We start from the raw sequence: 7479 nt of genomic DNA on the forward strand, positions 1-7479 counted from the left end.
ATTGTCACAATTGGTACCCTTGGGACAGTCATTAATATTTGGTCTGTGGCACTTTTTAATGGCTTCTAAATTCTTCTATGGGGTGTGCAGGGGTCCCATAGATCTCTTCCAACATTCTATCCAAGGCACTTCACTCTCACCTATCTTATATTCCACTTTCTCTATGCTGCTATCCCAGAGGTCCGATACATGAAGAATATTAGACCAATCAATCAAATCTAGCGTGTGCCTGAGAGGTTTTGGAGACCTGAAAGAAAGAGAAATGAAAATACATATTTACAAGAGCCTTTCCAACCAGTGGTGTGAGTTTTTAACGGTGAAAAGGCCAAAAATACATTTTTTTCTCTCTCATTGGAAACCCTAGTGAGTGTTTTGATAGTTTTTGGAAAAATAGTGATATCTTATTCAAATTTCAATGGATCTCAATGCTACAAAAGATGAAATGAAGGTAATTCACTTCTCTACCATATCCAATCTACTTCTAATAAAAATATGATGAATTTCACAATTAAAAATAATGAGAATCAGACTGAAACATTTTTGTATGAACAAAAATATCCAACTTCATTTAGTAAAACTTTCAAAATTCAACAAGACAAACTTGGGTGGTGTGAAAAAGGCCTATTTATGCCCATCCAAGTGGGTCACAATCTCAAACCTCAAAAAACCAACCTCCCAACCAAATTTTAAAAAGTTGTCATGACATTAATGACAACTTTTTACAATTTTTATAATTTTTGCCCAATGGACCTCAAACTTTCCCAATTAGGTCCAAATACATCATAATGGCCTCAAATGGCCTTATTTACATGAAATAACATAAAAAATAACTAAAATCTCAAATTTTGACCGTTTTGGCCAAACCTAGGTCCTTAGGGTGCTCCTGCACCATCAAACCATGTGAATTAGCAAAAACAAATGTGTTTTGGAAGTTTTAAAGAGAGAAGCTATAAATATTTCTACCTCTCAATAAAGAAAAAAATACCACAAATCTCATTATTGATAAGAAAGTGTTCTGTGATTCATAGAGTTCCCCTAAACCCTTCAACAAATAAATTTAACAATCTCCCCATTGGCCTATCCTCAAGTGACAAACATAATAGACAAGTTGAGAAACCATTCTATACTGTGAAATCAAAATGCATACCTTTTGCATTGGTGAGATGTGAAATTGGGCTTGTAAAATATTTTGCAAAACCATCCCATGTTTTCAGCTTTATTTATTTTGTGAATTGGAGCTTGGTCTAGGAGGTTAGACAAGTTGTTTTGTAGGTTGTAGCAGTAATAAAGTGCTAGAGGAATTTAGAGAGAATTATTCTTGTAACCCATTTAAAGGAATAACACAAGAATTGTTCTCTTTGGTGTGGTTTTTTTCTCACAAGGGTTTCACCATGCCAATCACATTTTCTTGAAAGATTCTAAAGCCTTTTTAACAAACCCATCCTATGCTTATCTTGCAATTTTAACGTTTCATGAGGTGACAACAACTACGAGTTTTAATGGATTGTTTCATTAAAGGAATTGCTGCATATCCTTCCTCAATTGTGTAAACTACTTTGTGTAACAATAATCAACAAATCCATAACATAAGAATTCACAAATTAAAAATTCACAAGTGTTTCAATTCACAATGAAAATGGTTTCATATCCCATCCTTTATGGGTACCCTTGGACACACCTATTGGCCACTAGACTTTGATCACCCTTTCAAGGCTTGATCCAACATTACAAGGAAATATAAACATCATGGTAAACTAGTCTTGGGCTTGTGACATCATAACAAGTGCAAATTAGTGGATCTCAACAATGCCACACATACTATCATTGATGGTTAGTAGTCCTTTGCAATTAGGACTGTCAACGTTGATGGCCAAAGGCCAAGTCAACACATCTATGCCTTTAAAAAAACCCCCTTGAAACTAACTTGTAGAACCTACACAAGAACTAGGACCAGTCTCTTGGACTTCCAACCTACCAAACCCTCCAACAAGACTCTGTTCTGCAGCAATGACACTAGTAATTTCAATTTGTCACAGTCTATCCTTCTAGGATAGTCAATAGTGCTTGTGTTCTTCCTTTACAACATGAGCTCCAACCTTGTTGATCGGATGCACATGGCCCCCACACATCTCTCTATCACCAAACACAAGGTGAATTAATCTCTATTCATTGAACATGATGTATATTCAATCTTGTTGTCCTTAAATGGCTGATACATGGAGATATCAGACCCTCAATCCTTCACCACAAATACAATGTGAGAAAGAGAGAGTGGGCTTAGCATAGAAATGCTTCAAGAGAAGAAACCCCTTCAAAAAGAGAGATAAAACCCAACCCATAAATAATGGAAAAAAAACCCACCCAAGTAGAGAGAAATGAAGGGGTAAGTATACCTTAAACTTATTGTAAAGTGTTTTGTGAAGGTGTTGACATCTATTTGGAATTTAGGAGGTGTTGGATATGAGCAATTGGTCTGTGAATAAGCTCTTGATTCTAGTGAATGCGAACCTCTATGTGACTGGTGCTATGAAATTTTTATGGTACTAGAGTTTTTATATAATATGATAAATGGTCATTCGAGCTAGATACCAAACTTGGGGAGAATATGTTGAAGGCAAATGGATTTTTCTACTAAGATAGAGTTGTACCATTCCTATTAGGTTGATAACCTAAAATGGAAACCTGATGGGGGGCAATGTTGAAAACATGCAAGGGAGTCAAAGGCTACAAGCTTAAGAAAAACATCCAAAGTAGGTTTTAAGTAGATAAAGTCATTGCAAACCAAATGTGACTCATACAACTAACTTATTAAAAGAACAAAGAAGAACAAGAACAACTAACTTAGATAAAGTAGATAAAGTCATTTCATCTCCCTGATTGGGTTGCTCTTCTTCCATTGGTGTTGTCCCTTCCTTTTCCAGAAAATTGGCTTTAAAGGCTCTTGTATTTGGGTTAGTTAATTCCCTATCAACACCATTTTTAATAGGTTTACCGGTACTTAGTGGTTCATACAGTCCTCTTAGGAGCTAGACCATCTCAACCATGGTGCACCTCATATTAGATTGAAACCAGTGTGCCTCATATTAGCTTAAAACCTATGCCCCCTATTGGTATCTGATGGTGATAAAATACCATTTGCTATACATATCAATGAGGTGTGCTTTACGTCTAGATAATAATAATTAAAAAAAAAAAAAAAAAAATAGCCGTCAGAATTACAACGGAAACTAAACTTTGCACCGATGATGAAATCGTCGAACCAACAACATTCTCGTCGGTGCAAAGTTTCTGGCTATCGTCGCAATTCCGATGCCAACTAAACAAACATCCGACAAGGATGCTGTATGTTCAACGACACTTCCTTGTCGGACGGTCGTCGATGCATATTATTGGGCCAATGACCAAACTGTCGGACCAACAACATTCTCATCAGTGCAAAGTTTCTGGCTGCCATCGAAATGCCGACGCCAACTAAACAAACATCCGACAAGGGTGCTGTATGTCCGATGATATTTTTGACTGGAAGAGCGATCATGGCCATCGTCGACAGAGTTCACGGTGTTGTCATAATTACGACGTTCAATGGCATCATCGAAAAGTTCGACGATGAGTTTTCAATGGCTTCATTTATCGGCAGCCCAACGAAAAGTAGTCACAATTTCGACAATCGATCGTCGAAAACTAACCCCGAATGTACTAGTGTCTTGTTTTTGGTTAGGCTTGCTGTTGTGTATTCTGGGTGTGTTTTCTTGCACTTTCAGTTTTGTGCATTTCACGGGGGGCGACAAGAATAGGATGGAACCCACCTCTTTTGAGAACTAGAAAAATAATATTAAGGTTTGGAATGAGATTTCAGATGGGGGCCTAGTATCGTATATGGAAAGGTTGAAGGGGAATTCGCCGAGTTCCACTGAAGATTTTGTGAGTGGTTGGGATAATGGTATCCTTAAGGTCTATGGCACTGAATTTAGGATTGATGAAGATTTTATTGCTGAGATTACTGGTATGTAGACAAAGGGAAGAAAGTTTTATAGAGAACGAAAATCTGCTGAAGAAGCTATCTCCACTTTCTTCGACAAGCAGAAGGAGCGAAATAGGGTTCAGAAGATGGATGATGGTGGCTACAATTGGAAGGTTCTTGAGACGCCTTGGGACGATGTGGCAGAGGTTATCATGAGATACATCACTCTTGATGGTTGGTATGCGAGCATTTTTTCCTACCAGTTTGTCATTTTGAATCACTTTAGGTACAATAGAAAAATTTCCATTCTGTTTTATCTTCTATCTTCTTTAAGGCATAGTCTGGAGAAACATGCAAAGAATGTGGATAATCCGGTCCTCCATGAGGGCCTTATTCAGCTTATTATGGATTATGCCAAAGCCCATGAAGTCAAGTCGTCCCTTGTTTTGAAAACCCATGTTTCTTCTTCCAAACTCAAGGTTCAGGTGGTTTCTGACATGGTTTTGGAAGGGGAAGATAACGAGCTTGGCAAGGATTGGCAGGATCAAGACTTGTCTGACAACCTCGAGTATTGTAATCCACTTTCTAGGGAGGGCCCCATTCATAATATTACCCTTGGGACATGTAGTAGTAGGCACAATAAGCACCCTAGGTGGGCCGCTAGCAAATATAAAAATCTAGGGACCAAGTCTGCTGACTTTGTTTCTCCCAAATCTGGAAGGGGGGGGGTGCAATAAAGATAGTGAACAGGAGATTGAGATCAAATTCCCCATTGAAATTGATCTTGGGAAATAGGGGAGGGTTGTCATTGACCCAAATTTAGATAAATGTATCTCCTTTATGGCCAGTAGTCAGTTGGAGTGTCTCCAGAAGATGGACATGGAGATTGAAGTGTTAAAAGAGGGTATAAAGGGTATTGTGGATACTTCTACGGACAACCCTAGACTCAATAATATGGAGAAACTCCTCCAGTTGACCCAAAATGTTAGTGAGGATGTGGACAACATGAAATCAAATCATGAAAGAAGAATATGGAATTTGGAGGTGAGTGTGGAAGAAATCAAAGGAAGTTTGAAAAATCTAGTTGAGATCAACAAGCCACCATGAATAATAGTTCTGAAGGCTTGATGGGGGTCAATAATATGATTGCGGATTACAGGGTTGATCCCATTGCTAGTGTGAAAGCTAAAAAAGAAATTGAAGGGTGCGGGTGGTTAGATTTCTCATCCCCATACTACGACAAGTCTGTGTACCCGTACCAGGAGAAAGAACCATGAGCAAGGAAGCTCCAGATTTATCATGGATGAGTTGGAGGCTATCAACAGGAAAGTTATTCAGAAGAATGCAGATCTGTTTCATCCTTATCAGTAGGTCTCTATTTCTTCTGGTCATTGTCTTTTTTGTGTTTTAGGTTATTTTGTGGGCTTGGCCCATGTTAGTTTAGCTTATGTTGATGGTTATGTACTTTGATGCTTATTCTCTAGTTTTTGTAAAACTTTTGGGTTTTGGGTCCCTGTAAAACTCGTTTACCTTAATCGAAAACAATAACTACATCTAGAAAATATGAAAATGTCCATTAGCACCTTGACAAGCCATTCCAAGCCACAACAATTTCGATTAACATCATACTTTTGACTAGTGACTTGATATAACAAAAACAATAGAACTAAAAAATAGTTAGCCAAGCTCACATTCTATTAAAAATCTTTTACATGGGCCCTTTAATTGCTAATTAGTTTTTCAAAATTTAGCACATAATGATCAAATAGCATCTCAAAATGATTTGGCATTTAATCTAGGTTTCCTCACCACATTACCATAAATTTGTATGTACATATTGAATCTTTGTTGAGCTAAAATCCATATTGAAAGTTCCTAAATTTGAAAAGAAGAAACATAACCATCTTAACACTTTAGAGATCACTAGGCCCATTTATGGGCCTAGATGAGATGATATGTCTTCTTGCCCTCCTGTGACACAAAATATGGTATAGTGGGTACCCACAGATGAAGATTGGGTTAAGGTGAATTTTGTCGGAGCTTCTAAAGGCAATCTGAGTTTCTCTGGGGTAGGGGTGGTATTTAGAGATTGGAAAGGAAATATATTAAAGCATTGGTTGCTCAAAAGTTGGATAGGGGAACAAATAATGATGCAGAGGCTCAGGATTCTCTAATGGCGATAGAATGGGGCCTAAAACTTGGTTTCTATAAACTACATTTGGAAGGAGATTCTTTATTTATAATCAATGTGACAATCAAAGGGGAGACACATGCTTGGATTTTAGATAATTTTGTTAAAAAGATGAAAACGATTTAATTTTTTTTAATGATTTTAAAATCTCTCATGTTCGTAGAATAGGGAATGAGGTGATGGATGTGCTGGTGAAATGGGTCATGTCATTTGAGTTGGAACTCATCTTGAATAAATTTCTAAATATGGTGAATGATGATGTGGAGGTGGCTTTTTAAGTGGTCATGCATATCTTAAATTAAGCAAGTATGGAGAAGGAAGGTGGCAGACGTGCTAACTAGATTGAAGTGTGGTGGATTAAATCTTGCCATAGTAGGATTAGAATGTTTGTATCATGGCAAGGACAATGCATTTATGAATCTGCATTAATGAGCAGGGTTTTTGATGGCATGGGTTGGCAGATGGCTCTTGAAATGACGATGTTCTTATGAATGCTTATGCTTTTTAGATGTGATTTTTTTGAGGTATGTTGTTTGTATTTCTATCTTCTTCTCATTCTTGTTTTCATAGAGCGTGGTTATAGAGTGGGTTGAGTGTTGGTGCAAAGATGGTGGTACTGTAAAAGTGAAGGTGATGGAGGCTAGTTTTACATTTAAAACAGAGAGGCAGTTGGTTCCTTTCGTCGGACAAGTATCTGATAGAAGATTGAGGGGCCTCTTTCAATATAAGGACAAGAGGTTGATTGATGCTATGAAATTGGTTATGGGGGAGGGAATTAATCATATTAGCCACCGATACAGAATGAATATGGATGTATATTAGTTAATGGTGGCATGGGGTTTGAAATTTGAAGTCTCGGTGGATACCATCAAAATGGTTATGAAGGCTTTGGTACCAGAGAAGTATTTGTTAGGGATGAACTCCATCTTTGAATGGGTGGTGCCTAGAGATGGTTTTGATGTGTCTGATGGTGTCAATGGGGATGCTTCTGTAGATAAATTGCAATTTATGAGATGGTAGGAGGGTGAACTAAAAGAGAGATTCTGGGTGTTGGCATGACATGGGTGGGAGGCACTGAAGACCTTTGTGGAGTTGATGCACATGGAAGAGGAGCTAACGAAGGCAATGGAGGAGGCTAGGCAGGAGGTGGGACACCAGTTACAAATAAGAAAGAGGAAGATTGTTGTAGAGGGAGCTCATCCCAGGTTGTGCGATGGTTCCGCTTGAATGGTCTTTTCTATCTGTGTCTGATGTGTATGTTCTTCGCTTCGGCTGAACTTTGTTTTGTGATCTGTTAAAATAGTAGTTTAATTGCTCTTGGTATATG

The sequence above is a fragment of the Cryptomeria japonica genome, chromosome 7, assembly GCF_030272615.1.
Source record: "Cryptomeria japonica chromosome 7, Sugi_1.0, whole genome shotgun sequence".
NCBI classification, from domain to species: Eukaryota; Viridiplantae; Streptophyta; class Pinopsida; order Cupressales; family Cupressaceae; genus Cryptomeria; species Cryptomeria japonica.